This window comes from Triticum aestivum, chromosome 4A (genome assembly GCF_018294505.1).
Source record: "Triticum aestivum cultivar Chinese Spring chromosome 4A, IWGSC CS RefSeq v2.1, whole genome shotgun sequence".
NCBI lineage: Eukaryota > Viridiplantae > Streptophyta > Magnoliopsida > Poales > Poaceae > Triticum > Triticum aestivum.
In genome coordinates, this window is record NC_057803.1 from 100,054,540 (window position 1) to 100,074,342 (window position 19,803).

Genomic DNA, 19,803 nt, shown 5'->3' on the forward strand with positions numbered 1-19,803 from the left:
AGGAGGTGCCTTCCCCTCCTAGGACTCTTCCCTCCTTGAAACCCTAGGCGCATGGGCCTCTTGGGGCTGGTGCCCTTGGCCCATGTAGGCCAAGACGCACCCCCTACAGCCCATGTGGCCCCCCGGGACAGGTGGCCCCACCCGGTGGACCCCCGGGACCCTTCCGGTGGTCCCGGTACAATACCGGTGACCCCGAAACTTGTCCCGATGCCCGAAATAGCACTTCCTATATATAATTCTATACCTCCGGACCATTCCGGAACTCCTCATGACATCCGGGATCTCATCCGGGACTCCGAACAACATTCGGGTTACTGCATATACATATCCCTACAACCCTAGCGTCACCGAACCTTAAGTGTGTAGACCCTACGGGTTCGGGAGACATGTAGACATGACCGAGATCGTTCTCCGGTCAATAACCAACAGCGGGATCTGGATACCCATGTTGGCTCCCACATGCTCCTCGATGATCTCATCGGATGAACCACGATGTCGAGGATTCAAGCAACCCCGTATACAATTCCCTTCGTCAATCGGTATGTTACTTGCCCGAGATTCGATCGTCGGTATCCCAATACCTCGTTCAATCTCATTACCGGCAAGTCACTTTACTCATACCATAACGCATGATACCGTGACCAGACACTTGGTCACTTTGAGCTCATTATGATGATGTATTACCGAGTGGGCCCAGTGATACCTCTCCGTCATACGGAGTGACAAATCCTAGTCTTGATCCATGTCAACCCAACAGACACTTTCGGAGATACCCGTAGTATACCTTTATAGTCACCCAGTTATGTTGTGACGTTTGGTATACCCAAAGCACTCCTACGGTATCCGGGAGTTACACGATCTCATGGTCTAAGGAAAAGATACTTGACATTGGAAAACTCTAGCAAACGAACTATACGATCTTTGTGCTATGTTTAGGATTGGGTCCTGTCCATCACATCATTCTCCTAATTATGTGATCTCATTATCAATGACATCCAATGTCCATAGTCAGGAAACCATGACTATCTGTTGATCAACGAGCTAGTCAACTAGAGGCTTACTAGGGACATGTTGGTGTCTATTATTCACACATGTATTACGATTTCCGGATAACACAATTATAACATGAATAAAGACAATTATCATGAACAAGGAAATATAATAATAATGCTTTTATTATTTCCTCTAGGGCATATTTCCAACAGTCTCCCACTTGCACTAGAGTCAATAATCTAGTTACATTGTGATGAATCGAACACCCATGGAATTCTGGTGTTGATCATGTTTTGCTCTAGGGAGAGGTTTAGTCAACGGATCTGCTACATTCAGGTCCGTATGTACTTTACAAATATCTATGTCTCCATCTTGAACATTTTCACGAATGGAGTTGAAGCGACGCTTGATGTGCCTTGTCTTCTTGTGAAACCTGGGCTCCTTAGACTCCTTAGCAAGTGCAATAGCTCCAGTGTTGTCACAGAAGAGTTTGATTGGCCCCGACGCATTGGGTATGACTCCTAGGTCGGTGATGAACTCCTTCACCCAAATTGCTTCATGCGCTGCCTCCGAGGCTGCCATGTACTCCGCTTCACATGTAGATCCCGCCACGACGCTCTGCTTGCAACTGCACCAGCTTACTGCCCCACCATTCAAAATATACACGTATCCGGTTTGTGACTTAGAGTCATCCAGATCTGTGTCGAAGCTAGCGTCGACGTAACCTTTTACGACGAGCTCTTTGTCACCTCCATAAACGAGAAACATTTGCTTAGTCCTTTTCAGGTACTTCAGGATATTCTTGGCCGCTGTCCAGTGTTCCTTGCCGGGATTACTTTGGTACCTTCCTACCAAACTTACGGCAAGGTTTACATCAGGTCTGGTACACAGCATGGCATACATAATAGAACCTATGGCTGAGGCATAGGGGATGACACTCATCTCTTCTATATCTTCTGCCGTGGTCGGACATTGAGCTGAGCTCAATTTCACACCTTGCAACACAGGCAAGAACCCCTTCTTAGACTGATCCATATTGAACTTCTTCAATATCTTATCAAGGTATGTGCTTTGTGAAAGACCTATGAGGCGTCTTGATCTATCTCTGTAGATCTTGATGCCTAATATATAAGCAGCTTCTCCAAGGTCCTTCATTGAAAAAAATTTATTCAAGTAGGCCTTAATGTTGTCCAAGAGTTCTATATCATTTCCCATCAAAAGTATGTCATCTACATATAATATGAGAAATGCTACAGAGCTCCCACTCACTTTCTTGTAAACGCAGGCTTCTCCATAAGTCTGCGTAAACCCAAACGCTTTGATCATCTCATCAAAGCGAATGTTCCAACTCCGAGATGCTTGCACTAGCCCATAAATCGAGCGTTGGAGCATGCACACCTTGTCAGCATTCTTAGGATCGACAAAACCTTCCGGCTGCATCATATACAATTCTTCCTTAAGGAAACCATTAAGGAATGCCGTTTTGACGTCCATCTGCCATATTTCATAATCATAAAATGCGGCAATTGCTAACATGATTCGGACGGACTTCAGCTTCGCTACCGGTGAAAAAGTCTCATCGTAGTCAACCCCTTGAACTTGTCGATAACCCTTAGCGGCAAGGCGAGCTTTATAGATGGTCACATTACCTTCCGCGTCTGTCTTCTTCTTAAAGATCCATTTATTTTTCTATGGCTCGCCGCTCAACGGGCAAGTCAGTCAAAGTCCATACTTTGTTTTCATACATGGATCCTATCTCGGATTTCATGGCTTCTAGCCATTTGTCGGAATCCGGGCCCGCCATCGCTTCTTCATAGTTCAAAGGTTCACCGTTGTCTAACAACATGATTTCCAAGACAGGGTTGCCGTACCACTTTGGTGCGGAACGTGTCCTTGTGGACCTTTGAATTTCAGTAGGAGCTTGATCAGAAGTATCTTGATCATCGTCAATAACTTCCTCTCTAGTCGGTGCAGGCACCTCAGGAACATTTTCTTGAGTTGCGCCTTTTTCCGGTTCAAGAGGTAATACTTCATCAAGTTCTACCTTCCTCCCACTTACTTCTTTCGAGAGAAACTCCTTCTCTAGAAAGGATCCATTCTTGGCAACAAAGATCTTGCCTTCGGATCTGAGGTAGAAGGTATACCCAATAGTTTCTTTAGGGTATCCTATGAGGACGCATTTTTCCGATTTGGTATCGAGCTTTTCAGGTTGAAGTTTCCTGACATAAGCATCGCATCCCCAAACTTTTAGAAACGACAGCTTAGGTTTCTTCCCAAACCACAATTCAAACGGTGTCGTCTCAACGGATTTCGACGGAGCCCTATTTAAAGTGAATGCGGCAGTCTCTAAAGCATAGCCCCAAAAGGTAGCGGTAAATCGGTAAGAGACATCATAGATCGCACCATATCTAATAGAGTGCGATTACGACGTTCGGACACACCATTACGCTGAGGTGTTCCAGGCGGCGTGAGTTGTGAAACTATTCCACATTTTCTTAAGTGTGTACCAAACTCGTGACTCAAGTATTCTCCTCCACGATCTGATCGCAGGAACTTGATTTTCCTGTCACATTGATTTTCAACCTCATTCTGAAATTCTTTGAACTTTTCAAAGGTCTCAGACTTGTGTTTCATTAAGTAGATATACCCATATCTACTCAAGTCATCAGTGAGGGTGAGAACATAACGATAGCCACCGCGAGCCTCAACACTCATTGGACCGCACACATCAGTATGTATGATTTCTAATAAGTTGGTTGCTCGCTCCATCGTTCCTGAGAATGGAGTCTTGGTCATTTTACCCATGAGGCATGGTTCGCATGTGTCAAATGATTCGTAATCAAGAGACTCTAAAAGTCCATCAGCATGGAGCTTCTTCATGCGTTTGACACCTATGTGACCAAGGCGGCAGTGCCACAAGTATGTGGGACTATCATTATCAATCTTACATCTTTTGGTACTCACACTATGAACATGTGTAGCATTACGCTCGAGATTCATTAATAATAAACCATTTACCATCGGAGCATGACCATAAAACATATCTCTCATATAAATAGAACAACCATTATTCTCGGATTTAAATGAGTAGCCGTCTCGAATTAAACGAGATCCTGATACAATGTTCATGCTCAAACTTGGCACTAAATAACAATTATTGAGGTTCAAAACTAATCCCGTAGGTAAATGTAGAGGTAGCGTGCCGACGGCGATCACATCGACCTTGGAACCATTCCCGACGCGCATCGTCACCTCGTCCTTCGCCAGTCTCCACTTATTCCGAAGCTCCTGCTTTGAGTTACAAATGTGAGCAACTGCACCGGTATCAAATACCCAGGAGCTACTACGAGTACTGGTAAGGTACACATCAATTACATGTATATCACATATACCTTTTGTTTTGCCGGCCTTCTTGTCCACTAAGTATTTGGGACAGTTCCGCTTCCAGTGACCACTTTCCTTGCAATAAAAGCACTCAGTCTCGGGCTTGGGTCCATTCTTTGGCTTCTTCCCGGCAGCTTGCTTGCCGGGCGCGGCAACTCCCTTGCCGTCCTTCTTGAAGGCTTTCTTACCCTTGCCCTTCTTGAACTTAGTGGTTTTATTCACCATCAGTTCCTTTTTGACTTCTACCTCTGCTGATTTCAGCATTGCAAATACTTTAGGAATGGTCTTTTCCATCCCCTGCATATTGAAGTTCATCACAAAGCTCTTGTAGCTCGATGGAAGCGACTGAAGGATTCTGTCAATGACCGCGTCATCCGGGAGATTAACTCCCAGCTGAGTCAAGCGGTTATGTAACCCAGACATAGTGAGTATGTGCTCACTGACAGAACTGTTTTCCTCCATCTTACAGCTGAAGAATTTGTCAGAGACTTCATATCTCTCGACCCGGGCATGAGCTTGAAAAACCATTTTCAGCTCTTCGAACATCTCATATGCTCCGTGTCTCTCAAAACGCTTTTGGAGCCCCGGTTCTAAGCTGTAAAGCATGCCGCACTGAACGAGGGAGTAGTCATTGGTACATGCCTGCCAAGCGTTCATAACGTCTTGTTCTGCAGGGAGAACAGGTGCATCACCTAGCGGTGCTTGTAGAACATAATCTTTCTTGGCAGCTATGAGGATGATCCTCAGGTTCCGGACCCAGTCCGTGTAGTTGCTGCCATCGTCTTTCAGCTTGGTTTTCTCTAGGAACGTGTTGAAGTTGAGGACTATGTTGGCCATTTGATCTACAAGACATATTGTAAAGATTTTAGACTAAGTTCATGATAATTAAGTTCATCTAATCAAATTATTCAATGAACTCCCACTTAGATAGACATCCCTCCTGTCATCTAAGTATAACATGATCCGAGTTAACTAGGCCGTGTCCGATCATCACGTGAGACGGACTAGTCAACGTCGGTGAACATCTTCATGTTGATCGTATCTTCTATACGACTCATGCTCGACCTTTCGGTCTTCTGTGTTCCGAGGCCATGTCTGTACACATGCTAGGCTCGTCAAGTCAACCTAAGTGTTTGCATGTGTAAATCTGTCTTACACCCGTTGTATGTGAACGTTAGAATCTATCACACCCGATCATCACGTGGTGCTTCGAAACAACGAACTGTCGCAACGGTGCACAATTAGGGGAAACACTTTCTTGAAATTATTATGAGGGATCATCTTATTTACTACCGTCGTTCTAAGTAAACAAGATGAAAAACATGATAAACATCACATGCAATCAAATAATAATAGTGACATGATATGGCCAATATCACATAGCTCCTTTGATCTCCATCTTGGGGCTCCATGATCATATTGTCACCGGCATGACACCATGATCTCCATCATCATGATCTCCATCATTGTGTCTCCATGAAGTTGCTCGCCAACTATTACTTCTACTACTATGGCTAACCCGTTTAGCAATAAAGTAAAGTAATTTACATGGCGTTTCTCAATGACACGCAGGCCATACAAAAAAATAAAGACAACTCCTATGGCTCCTGCCGGTTGTCATACTCATCGACATGCAAGTCGTGATTCCTATTACAATAGCATGAACATCTCATACATCACATATAGATCATTCATCATTCATCACAACTTTGGGCATATCATATCACAAAGCACTTGCTGCAAAAACAAGTTAGACGTCCTCTAATTGTTGTTGCAAGTTTTACGTGGCTGAAGTAGGGTTCTAGCAAGAACGTTTTCTTACCTACGTGAAAGCCACAACGTGATTTGTCAACTTCTATTTACCCTTCATAAGGACCCTTTTCATCGAATCTGCTCCAACTAAAGTAGGAGAGACAGACACCCGCCAGCCACCTTATGCAACTTGTGCATGTTAGTCGGTGGAACCGGTCTCACGTAAGCGTACGTGTAAGGTTGGTCTGGGCCGCTTCATCCCACAATACCGTTGAAGCAAGATAAGACTAGTAGTGGCAAGAAAGTTGACAACATCAACGCCCACAACAAATTGTGTTCTACTCGTGCAAGAGAACTACGCATAGATCTAGCTCATGATGCCACTTTTGGGGAACGTTGCAGAAAACAAAAATTTTCCTACGGTTTCACCAAGATCCATCTAGGAGTTCATCTAGCAACGAGTGATTAGATGCATCTACGTACCTTGTAGATCGCGGGCGGAAGCATTCAAAGAACGGGGATGAGGGAGTCGTACTCGACGTGATTCGAATCACCGAAGATCCTAGCACCGAACAGACGGCACCTCCGCGTTCAACACACGTACGGAACAGCCACGTCTCCTCCTTCTTGATCCAGCAAGGGGGTAGGAGAGGTTGAGGGAGATGGCTCCAGCAGCAGCACGACGGCGTGGTGATGATGGAGCTGCAGTACTCCGGCAGGGCTTCGCCAAGCACTATGGAGGAGGAGGAGGTGTTGGAGAGGGAGAGGGAGGCACCAAAGGAAAAGGTAAGAAGTCCTCCATCTCCCCACTATATATAGGAGGGCCAAGGGGGGCGCCGGCCCTAGGAGATCTAATCTCCTAGGGGGGTGCGGCCAAGGGGAGGAATCTCTCCTCCCCAAGGCACCTAGGAGGTGCCTTCCCCTCCTAGGACTCTTCCCTCCTTGAAACCCTAGGCGCATGGGCCTCTTGGGGCTGGTGCCCTTGGCCCATGTAGGCCAAGACGCACCCCCTACAGCCCATGTGGCCCCCCGGGACAGGTGGCCCCACCCGGTGGACCCCCGGGACCCTTCCGGTGGTCCCGGTACAATACCGGTGACCCCGAAACTTGTCCCGATGCCCGAAATAGCACTTCCTATATATAATTCTATACCTCCGGACCATTCCGGAACTCCTCGTGACATCCGGGATCTCATCCGGGACTCCGAACAACATTCGGGTTACTGCATATACATATCCCTACAACCCTAGCATCACCGAACCTTAAGTGTGTAGACCCTACGGGTTCGGGAGACATGTAGACATGACCGAGATCGTTCTCCGGTCAATAACCAACAGCGGGATCTGGATACCCATGTTGGCTCCCACATGCTCCTCGATGATCTCATCGGATGAACCACGATGTCGAGGATTCAAGCAACCCCGTATACAATTCCCTTCGTCAATCGGTATGTTACTTGCCCGAGATTCGATCGTCGGTATCCCAATACCTCGTTCAATCTCATTACCGGCAAGTCACTTTACTCATACCATAACGCATGATCCCGTGACCAGACACTTGGTCACTTTGAGCTCATTATGATGATGTATTACCGAGTGGGCCCAGTGATACCTCTCCGTCATACGGAGTGACAAATCCTAGTCTTGATCCATGTCAACCCAACAGACACTTTCGGAGATACCCGTAGTATACCTTTATAGTCACCCAGTTACGTTGTGACGTTTGGTATACCCAAAGCACTCCTACGGTATCCGAGAGTTACACGATCTCATGGTCTAAGGAAAAGATACTTGACATTGGAAAACTCTAGCAAATGAACTATACGATCTTTGTGCTATGTTTAGGATTGGGTCTTGTCCATCACATCATTCTCCTAATGATGTGATCTCGTTATCAATGACATCCAATGTCCATAGTCAGGAAACCATGACTATTTGTTGATCAACGAGCTAGTCAACTAGAGGCTTACTAGGGACATGTTGGTGTCTATTATTCACACATGTATTACAATTTCCGGATAACACAATTATAGCATGAATAAATACAATTATCATGAACAAGGAAATATAATAATAATGCTTTTATTATTTCCTCTAGGGCATATTTCCAACACTATCCGGTGTCTATATAAACCGGAGGGTTGTAGTCCGTAGGCAATCAACTCCATACACAACAATCATACCATAGGCTAGCTTCTAGGGTTTTACCTCCATCGAGAGGGCCCGAACCTGGGTAAAAAACATTGTGTCCCTTGTCTCCTGTTACCATCCGGCCTAGACGCACAGTTCGGGACCCCCTACCCGAGATCCACCGGTTTTGACACCGACACCTAGATATTCTCATAACTATGCTCAGTTCTGTCAATTGCTCAACAGTAATTTGTTCACCCACCGTAGAATACTTATGCTCTTGAGAGAAGCCACTAGTGAAACCTATGGCCCCCGGGTCTATTCTCATCATATCAATCTCCATCACTTTAATCTTGCTTTGCTTTTTACTTTGCCTTTTACTTTTTTTACTTTGCATCTCTATACCAAAAATACCGAAAAATATTATATCTGTCAGATCTCACTCTCGTAAGTGATCTTGAAGGGATTGACAACCCCTAATCGCGTTGGTTGCGAGTAGCTATCATTTTGTGCAGGTACGAGGGACTGGAGTGTGGCCTCCTACTGGATTGATACCTTGGTTCTCAAAAACTGAGGGAAATACTTACGCTACTCTGCTTCATCATCCCTTCCTCTTTGGGGAAATCCAACGCAAGCTCAAGAGGTAGCAAGAAGAATTTCTAGCGCCGTTGCCGGGGAGTCTACGCAAAAAGTCAACATACCAAGTACACATCACAATCCCTATCTCTCGCATTACATTATTTGCCATTTGCCTCTCGTTTTCCTCTCCCCCACTTCACCCTTGCCATTTTATTCGCCCTCTCTCTCTATCCTCCGTCTCTTTCTCTATTTGCCTCTTTTTGCCCGTTTCTTGTTTGCTCGTATGGTTGGAATAGTTGTTTATTTATTACTAAACAGAGAACCTACGATCTATGGATCCTCATCCACTTTCTAATCTTTTTAAGAGATCCAATTATGATGAACCAATTGCTAGTGAGTTTTGTGCACTAGATTATCTTTATGAAGTTTTGCTTGAAATCCGTGAATCTGAAAAGTGTGATGAATTACTTTATGAAGCGATTCATGATAGATCTTTGAATAAAAAGCATGATTGCAATGATGTTATTATAAATTCTATTAATGTCAATTGTGCTAATAATATGCGAAACCCTAAGCTTGGGGATGCTAGTTTCGCTATGTCATCCACTTGTTGCAATGATCATGATTGGGGTGATTCTTCTTATGATCTTGAAAATTTATTTAAGCCCTATGATGAATATGATATTGATAATAGTGTTTGCAATATTATAGAAAGTGGGTTTGGAATAGCATCAATTTTAGATCCCTCATATTTGGAGAATGTTCAATCTTATGAAAATCTTGATAAAAGTGGGTTTGGAGAAGTCATGACTTTAGTAAATCTTAATCCCACTATTTTGGAAGAGTGGCAACTTTGCATGCATGTGGATCATGTCGAAAATATTTTATGTGATAGCTATTTTGTTGAATTTGCTTATGATCCTACATGTAATTACTACGATGGAGGAAAATATGGTTGTAGAAATTTTTATGTTACTAAATTACCTCTCGTTATGTTGAGATTGCTATTGTTTCTTTCCTCTTCCTTGCATATGCTAGTTTTTGCTTGCCTTGATAATTTGTTTGTCTACAAGATGCCTATGCATAGTAAGTATGTTAGACTTAGATGTGTTTTTCACATGCTTTATGATGCTCCTTTTGTGCTTCAATTCTTGTCTTTCATGTGAGCATCATTAAAATTATCAATGCCTAGCTATAAGGCTTTAAAGAAAAGCGCTTGTTGGGAGACAAACCAATATTATTACTTGCTGTTATTTAATAAATAAATCATTTAGCCTCTGTTTTGGTTGTGTTTTTTGTGTTTAATTAGTGTTTGTGCCAAGTAGAACCGTTGGGAAGACTTGGGGAAAGTCTTGTTGAACTTGCTGTAAAAAACAGAAACTTTAGCGCTCACGAGAACTGATGTCATTTTTATTTGGAGAGCGATATTTAGTTAATTCTTTTTGCATATGATTAATAGATAAATTCCTCACGTCCATCAATTTATTTTAGAATTTTTGGGGTTCCAGATCTTGCGCTAGATACAGATTACTACAGACTGTTCTGTTTTTGACAGATTCTGTTTTTCGTGTGTTGTTTGCTTATTTTGATGAATCTATGGTTAGTAAAATAGTTTATAATCCATAGAGAAGTTGGAATACAGTAGGTTTAACACCAATATAAATAAAGAATGAGTTCATTACTTTACCTTGAAGTGGTCTTTTGTTTTCTTTCGCTAACGGAGCTCACAAGTTTTCTACTTTAAGTTTTGTGTTGTGAAGTTTTCAAGTTTTGGGTGAATTCTTGTGATGGATTATGGAACAAGAAGTGGCAAGAGCCTAAGCTTGTGGATGCCCATGGCACCCCCAAGATAATCCAAGGACACAAAAAAGTCAAAGCTTGGGGATGCCCCGGAAGGCATCCCCTCTTTCGTCCACTTCCATCGGTAATTTACTTGGAGCTATATTTTTATTCACCAACATGATATGTGTTTTGCTTGGAGTGTCTTGTATTATTTGTTTCTTTGTGTTTTAGTGTGCCACAATCATCCTTAGTGTACAGACCTTTTGAGAAAGCCATACATGAATTAGAATTTGATAGAATACTCTATGTGTTTCACTTATATCTTTTGACCATTATAATTTTGCTCTATGTGCTTCACTTATATCTTTTGAGCTATGTAGTTTGCTCTATGTGCTTCACTTATATCTTTTGAGCTATGTAATTTTTCTCTATGTGCTTCACTTATATCTTTTAGTGTTATAATTTTACTCTATGTGCTTCACTTAGATCTTTTAGAGCACGGTGGTGGATTTGTTTTAAGGAAACTATTGATCTCTCATGCTTCACTTAAATCATTTTGAGAGTCTTAATAGCATGGTAATTTGCTTAATAATAATATGCTTGGTATTCAAGATTTGTGAAACTTTCTTTTGAGTGTGTTGAATACTAAGAAAAGATTGAAGCATGATAATTGTTTTGAGATATGGAGGTGATAATATTAGAGTCATGCTAGTTGAGTAGTTGTGAATTTAAAGAATACTTGTGTTAAAGTTTGTGATTCCCGTAGCATGCACGTATGGTGAACCGTTATGTGATGAAGTCGGAGCATGATTTATTTATTGATTTTCTTCCTTATGAGTGGCGGTCGGGGACGAGCGATGGTCTTTTCCTACCAATCTATCCCCCTAGGAGCATGCGCATAATACTTGCTTTGATAACTTCTAGATTTTTGCAATAAGTATATCAGTTCTTTATGACTAATGTTGAGTCCATGGATTATACGCACTCTCACCCTTCCACCTTAGCTAGCCTCTCTAATACCGCGCACCTTTCGCCGGTATCATACACCCACCATATACCTTCCTCAAAACAGCCACCATACCTACCTATCATGGCATTTCCATAGTCATTCCAAGATGTATTGCCATGCAACTTTCCACCGTTCCGTTTATCATGACACATTCATCATTTTCATATTGCATACCCCGGTACACCGCCAAAGGCATTCATATAGAGTCATATTTTGTTCTAAGTATCGAGTTGTAATTGTTGAGTTGTAAGAAAACTAAAAGTGTGATGATCATCATTTTTAGAGCATTGTCCCAAGTGAGGAAAGGATGATGGAGACTATGATTCCCCCACAAGTCGGGATGAGACTCCGGGCGAAAAATAAATAAAAGAGGCCAAAGAAGCCCAAAAAAGAGAAAGAAAAGAGGCCATAAAAAAGGGAAAAGACCCAAACAAAAAAATGAGAGTAAAAGAGAGAAGGGACAATGTTACTATCCTTTTACCACACTTGTGCTTCAAAGTAGCACCATGATCTTCATAGTAGAGAGTCTCTCATGTTATCACTTTCATTTACTAGTGGGAATTTTACATTATAGAACTTGGCTTGTATATTCCAATGATGGGCTTCCTCAAAATGCCCTAGATCTTCGTGAGCAAGCAAGTTGGATGCACACCCACTTAGTTTCTTTTGATGAGCTTTCATATACTTATAGCTCTAGTGCATCCGTTGCATGGCAATCCCTACTCACTCACATTGATATCTATTGATGGGCATCTCCATAGCCCGTTGATACGCCTAGTTGATGTGAGACTATCTTCCCCTCTTTTTGTCTTCTCCACAACCACCATTCTATTCCACCTATAGTGCTATATCCATGGCTCATGCTCATGTATTGCGTGAAGATTGAAAAAGGTTTGAAAAAGTTAGAGTATGAAACAATTGCTTGGCTTTTCATCGGGGTTGTGCATGATTTAAATACTTTGTGTGGTGAAGATAGAGCATAGCCAGACTATATGATTTTGTAGGGATAACTTTCTTTGGCCATGTTATTTTGAGAAGACATAATTTCTTTGTTAGTATGCTTGAAGAATTATTATTTTTATGTCAATATAAACTTTTGTCTTGAATCTTTCAAATCTGAATATTCATATCACAATTAAGAAGATTTGCATTGAAATTATGACAAGTAGCACTCCGCATCAAAAATTCTCCTTTTATCATTTACCTACTCGAGGACGAGCAGGAATTAAGCTTGGGGATGCCTGATACGTCTCCAACGTATCTATAATTTTTGATTGTTCTATGCTATATTATCTACTGTTTTGGACTATATTGGGCTTTATTTTCCACTTTTATATTATTTTTGGGACTAACCTATTAACCGCAGGCCCAGCCCAGAATTGCTTTTTTTCCTATTTCAGTATTTTGAAAAAACAGAATATCAAACGGAGTCCAAACGGAATAAAACATTCGGGAACGTGATTTTCTCACCGAACGTGATCCGGGAGACTTGGACCCTACTCCAAGGAGTCAAAGAGGCGGTCAAGAGGGTGGGGGCTGTAACATCCCAAATTTTCAATTTGAAATGTTATACACTAGATCATCATTGCATATCATATTTATTGCATTTTGGTTGATCCTAGAAATTTTCGCAACTCAAGGACCCTCGGAGAGAGTTGGGGATTTCGTTATTTTCATGTTTGAGTTGTCTCAAATTGTGACAATAGGATCATTTGATTTTATTCATTTTATCTTCAATTATTTCTAATATAAAAATATGAGAGAGGGAATAAAATGACTTTCCCAAAAATAAAGAAATATTGAGAATTTAATAAAAAACCAAACAAGATTTTATTTGGTTTTATTTGCTATTTTATTTGAATTTAGGAAAAATGCGCATTTTTCAAAGTTGCATTTAGGCCCCAAATAAATGTTCATCCTGTGCGGCTTGATTTTAGAAGCCGGGGAAAATTTATTTCGGGATTTTTGGAGTCCGTTTAGTAGTCCTTTTGTGTTTTTTTCTGAGCGTAACTATTTATATATAAAAAAACGCAACCGACCTACGGGTCGTGTCCGACCCGGACACTAAGGCCCGTCCGGCTTTATAAGCCGGGGAGGCCCAGCCGGAACCCCCCAAACCCTAGCCCCGCGCCCACCGCCGCCTTGCCGCGCCGTCGCCGCCTTGCCGCCCCATCGCCCCGCGCCGCCGCCGCCTTGCCGCGCCGCCACCACCTTGCCGCGCCGCCGCCGCCTTGCCGCGCCGCCGACCGCCGCCGCCGCCGCCGGACTAGTCGCCGGAGTTGCCGGAGGTAGTTTTTTTTAGTCGCCGGTTTTTCCTGAAAACCCGTTTGGTTTTTCGACGGTTTTGTTCGTTTTTTTTAGTTTCGGTTTTTTTAAATAGATCGGTTTTCTGGTTTATTTATATAGTGAGCGTTCGTCCGTTCATTCGTTTTAACGAACGTTCATCGTTTTTCCTTTTTCTCGGATTAAATCCGCGATTTTTCTGATCGCGATTTCTGATCCGATTTTCGTTTTAGTCTAACTTTTCGCTCATTTATCGGAATCAGGCGATTCAAGCGCCTGGAGTTTCGTCTCAAAACCCTATTTCCGATTAACCAAATAAAACAAGTTTTTGCCACTATAAAAATTGCCTTAGATCCAGAATAGTAAACAAAGCCTATTTCTTTTGTCGTTTGTCTTTCATTGCTTCGTTCGATTTGATTCTTTTTGCCAACCGGAGTTCTTAAGTTGAACCTTCTGGTTAGATCTCTTATTTGAGTTTTGCCTGTGCATTAGTTGAGTAATTATTGTATGCTTGTTTGTTTCGGTAGAGTACCCGGAGTGCCCCGCTTGTTACCTCGAATCGCTAGGTTTCTCGGATCATCAGCAAGGCAAGTAACACTTTGATCATACCTCCTACTACCCAGTTTTTTTGCATTAGATCAATCATTACACAATTGCATGACTAGGATCCAATTAAATTGTGGGTTTGGGAAGTAGTTGAGGTAGTACCTATTACCTGTTATTATCAAACCTTTGGGAGTTACTTCTACGTTGCGTATTATGCCATGCTATGCTAGTAGACGTGGATTGGGTGAGTGAATCCATGACAGATGTGAGATTGTTAATTAATGGTTTATTTAAGGTGGCAACTTAAATACACATCTGGGTGGATTGAGGTACCTGGGTATTCCAGGATTGCCTGTTTTTCTTCATGGACCGCCACCGAGGATCAAAGGGATCATGAGATTATTCATGCTAGAAACTTCCGTGTGCAGCCACAAGCTATTATGGGCTCTAGCATAGTTTACTAAGTTGTGCGAACTCTTACAGTGGTAGACTAGCAGATGTAGGGGATGTAGGTGGTACGGTCTACCCATCGTAAGGTGCTAGCGCTTCTGAAAGACTATGTCTCGGTCATCCGTTTCTCAAACACCGTGTAGTGCGAGAAACCAAACAAAGGCGATCGAGTCTTGTGGGGAAAAGTGCGCAAACCTCTACAGAGTGTATAAACTAATCATGGTTAGCCGTGTCCCCGGTTATGGACATCTTGAGTATCTAGTACCTGGATTATCATGTGAGTCTCAACATGTTACTATAAAATTTAATTTTGATGGGTTTGTTTAATGATGATGTTTAATTGGGATTGAGAATGTTGTCAACCATTCTTAATGTTTAACAACCACCATGATAGTTAAATAAATTTATTCCTTTGCAGTAGGGAAAATTGGCTTTTCGCAAAACTGTAACCATAGAGCTTTCCACCAGCCAAATATGCATATAGAATAGTTGTTTCTTTCCATTACTCTCTATGTGTTACATTGCTAGCATATTCCATGCGCTGACCCGTTTCGGGCTGCAACTTTAATGTTGCAGACTTTTCATATGACGATTAAGGAGTCTTAGGTCGTGGTTCTATACTCAGTGATGCCGTTGGAGTTGATGGACTCACCTATCTTTCAAGCCTTCCGCTATTATCGTTATTAGATGGCCTTAAGCCATATTTATTGTAATAAGTTCTCTTTTGGAGACACTCGATGTAATAAGTGTGTGATTGCTACTCCGTTATAAATCCTTCAAGTACTATGTGCTGTCAGCATTATTGATCCAGGGATGACACCGGAGCACAGAGATTGGACCGTTTGAGGTCTGGTCGCTACAGGGGCGCGCCCACCCCCCTAGGGCGCGCCCCCTGCCTCGTGGGCCCCTCGGTGCTCCACCGACGTACTCCTTCCTCCTATATATACCTACGTACCCCCAAACGATCAGAACAGGATCCAAAAACCTAATTCCACCGCCGCAACTTTCTGTATCGACGAGATCCCATCTTGGGGCCTGTTCCGGAGCTCCGCCAGAGAGGGCCGTCATCATGGAGGGCTTCTACATCATCATAGCCTCTCCGATGAAGTGTGAGTAGTTTACCTCAGACCTTCGGGTCCGTAGTTAGTAGCTAGATGGCTTCTTCTCTCTTTTTGGATCTCAATACAAAGTTCTCCCCCTCTCTTGTGGAGATCTATTCGATGTAATCTTCTTTTTGCAATGTGTTTGTTGAGACCGATGAATTGTGGGTTTATGATCAAGTCTATCTATGAATAATGTTTGAATCTTCTCTGAATTCTTTTATGTATGATTGGTTATCTTTGCAAGTCTCTTCGAATTATCCATTTGGTTTGGCCAACTAGATTGGTAGTTCTTGCCATGGGAGAAGTGCTTAGCTTTGGGTTCGGTCTTGCGGTGACCTTTCCCAGTGACAGAAGGGGCAGCAAGGCACGTATTGTATCGTTGCCATCGAGGATAACAAGATGGGGTTTATTTCATATTGCATGAATATATCTCTCTACATCATGTCATCTTGCTTAAAGCGTTACTCTGTTTTTAACTTAATACTCTAGATGCATGCTGGATAGCGGTCGATGAGTGGAGTAATAGTAGTAGATGCAGAATCGTTTCGGTCTACTTGTCACGGACATGATGCCTATATACATGATAATGCCTAGATATTCTCATAACTATGCTCAGTTCTGTCAATTGCTCAACAGTAATTTGTTCACCCACCATAGAATACTTACGCTCTTGAGAGAAGCCACTAGTGAAACCTATGGCCCCCGGGTCTATTCTCATCATATCAATCTCCATCACTTTAATCTTGCTTTGCTTTTTACTTTGCCTTTTACTTTTTACTTTGCATCTCTATACCAAAAATACCAAAAAATATTATATCTATCAGATCTCACTCTCGTAAGTGACTGTGAAGGGATTGACAACCCCTAATCGCATTGGTTGCGAGTAGCTATCGTTTTGTGCAGGTACAAGGGACTTGAGCATGGCCTCCTACTGGATTGATACCTTGGTTCTCAAAAACTGAGGGAAATACTTATGCTACTCTGCTGCATCATCCCTTCCTCTTCGGGGAAATCCAACGCAAGATCAAGAGGTAGCAGTTACTAATCTTAGCAACTTGAACCAGTATCAAATAATGAGGGGTTGCTATAAACACTAGTAAAGTACACATCAATAACATGTATATCAAATATACTTTTGTTCACTTTGCCATCCTTCTTATCCGCCAAGTATCTAGGGCAATTCCACTTCCAGTGACCATTTCCTTTGCAGTAGAAGCACTCAGTTCCAGGCTTGGGTCTAGCTTTGGGCTTCTTCATGGGTGTGACAACTTGCTTGTCATTCTTATTGAAGTTACCTTTCTACCCCTTTGCCCTTTTCTTGAAACTAGTGGTCTTGTCAACCATCAACACTTGATGCTTTTTCTTGTTTTCTACCTTCACCAATTTCAGCATCTCGAAGAGCTTGGGAATCGTTTCTATTATCCCTTGCATATTATAGTTTATCACGAAGTTCTAGTACCTTTGTGATAGTGACTAGAGAACTCTGTCAATCACTATCTTATCTGGAAGATTAACTCCCACTTGATTCAAGCAATTGTAGTACCCAGATAATCTGAGCACATGCTCACTGGTTGAGCTATTCTCCTCCATTTTGTAGGTAAAGTACTGTCAGAGGTCTCATACCTCTCGACATGGCATGAGCATGAAATAACAATTTCAACTCTTGGAACATCTTATATGCTCTGTGGCGTTCAATTTTTTTTGAAGTCCCGGTTCTAAGCTGTAAAGAATGGTGCACTAAACTATCAAGTAGTCATTATACCGAGCTTTGTCAAACGTTCATAACGTCTGTATCTTCTCCTGCAATAGGTCTGTCACCTAGCGGTGCATCAAGGACATAATTCTTCTGTGCAGCAATAAGGATAATCCTTAGATCACAGAGCTAGTTCGCATCATTGCTACTAACATCTTTCAATTTATTTTTCTCTAGGAACATGTCAAAAAATAAACGGGGAGCTACATCGCAAGCTATTGATCTACAACATAGATATGCAAATACTATCAGGACTAAGTTCATGATAAATTAAAGTTCAATTAATCATATTACTTAAGAGCTCCCACTTAGATAGACATCCCTCTAATCATCTAACTGATCACGTGATCCATATCAACTAAACCATGTCCGATCATCACGTGAGATGGAGTAGTTTTCAATGGTGAACATCACTATGTTGATCATATCTACTATATGATTCATGATCGACCTTTCAGTCTCCAGTGTTCCGAGGCCATATTTGCATATGCTAGGCTCGTCAAGTTTAACCCGAGTATTCCGCGTGTGCAAAACTGGCTTGCGCCCGTTGTATGTGAATGTAGAGCTTATCACACCCGATCATCACGTGGTGTCTCAGCACGAAGAACTGTCGCAACGGTGCATACTCAGGGAGAACACTTATACCTTGAAATGTAGTGAGAGATCATCTTATAATGATACCACCCAACTAAGCAAAATAAGACGCATAAAGGATAAACATCACATGCAATCAAAATATGTGACATGATATGGCCATCATCATCTTGTGCCTTTGATCTCCATGTCCAAAGTACCGTCATGATCTCCATCGTCACCGGCATGACACCATGATCTTCATCATCTTGATCTTTATCAATGTGTTATCACATGGTCGTCTCAGCAACTATTGCTTTTGCAATTATTGCTATCGCATAGCGATAAAGTAAAGCAATTGTATGGCGCTTGAATCTTATGCAATAAAGAGACAACCATAAGGCTACTGCCAGTTGCCGATAACTTTAACAAAACATGATCATCTTATACAACAATGTATATCTCATCACTTCTTGACCATATCACATCACAACATGCCCTGCAAAAACAAGTTAGACGTCCTCTAGTTTGTTGTTGCAAGTTTTACGTGGCTGCTACGGGCTGAGCAAGAACCGTTCTTACCTATGCATCAAAAACCACAATGCGGTATAGTGATTACTTTTTGATCTTCAAAAAGAACCCTGTTCATTGAATCTGATTCAACTAAAGCTGGAGAAACAGACACCCACTAGCCACCTGTGTGCGAAGCACGTCGGTAGAACCAGTCTCACGTAAGAGTACACATAATGTCGATCTGGGCTGCTTCATCCAACAATGCCGCTGAATCAAGAATCAACTAGTGACTACAAGCAATATGTATATACCCACGCCCACAACTCCTTTGTGTTCTACTAGTGCATATAACATCTACGCATAAACCTAGCTCGGATGCCACTGTTGGGAATCGTAGTAATTTCAAAAAAATTCCTACGCACACACAAGATCATGGTACTGCATAGCAACGAGAGGGGAGAATGTCTTCCACGTACCCTCGTAGACCGTAAGCGGAAGCGTTATGAGAACACGGTTGATGTAGTCATACGTCTTCACGATCCGACCGATCCAAGTACCGAACGTATGGCACCTCCGAGTTCAGCACACGTTCAGCTCGATGACGTCCCACGAACTCCGATCCAGCAGATCTTCGAGGGAGAGTTCCGTCAGCGCGACGGCATGATGATGGTGATGATGATGCTACCGACATAGAGCTTCGCCTAAGCACCGCTACGATATGACCGAGGTGGATTATGGTGGAGGGGGGCACTGCACACGGCTTGGAACAATCAACTTGTGTGTCTTTGGGTGCCCCCCGCCCTCGTACGTAAAGGAGCAAGGGGGAGGCCGGCCAGCCTTGGTGCGCCCCAAGGATAGGAGGAATCCTCTTCCTACTAGGAAGAGGATTCATCCTTTCCTAGTCCAACTAGGAAGAGGGAAGGGGGAAGGAAAGAGAGGGAGAGGGAGAGGGAAA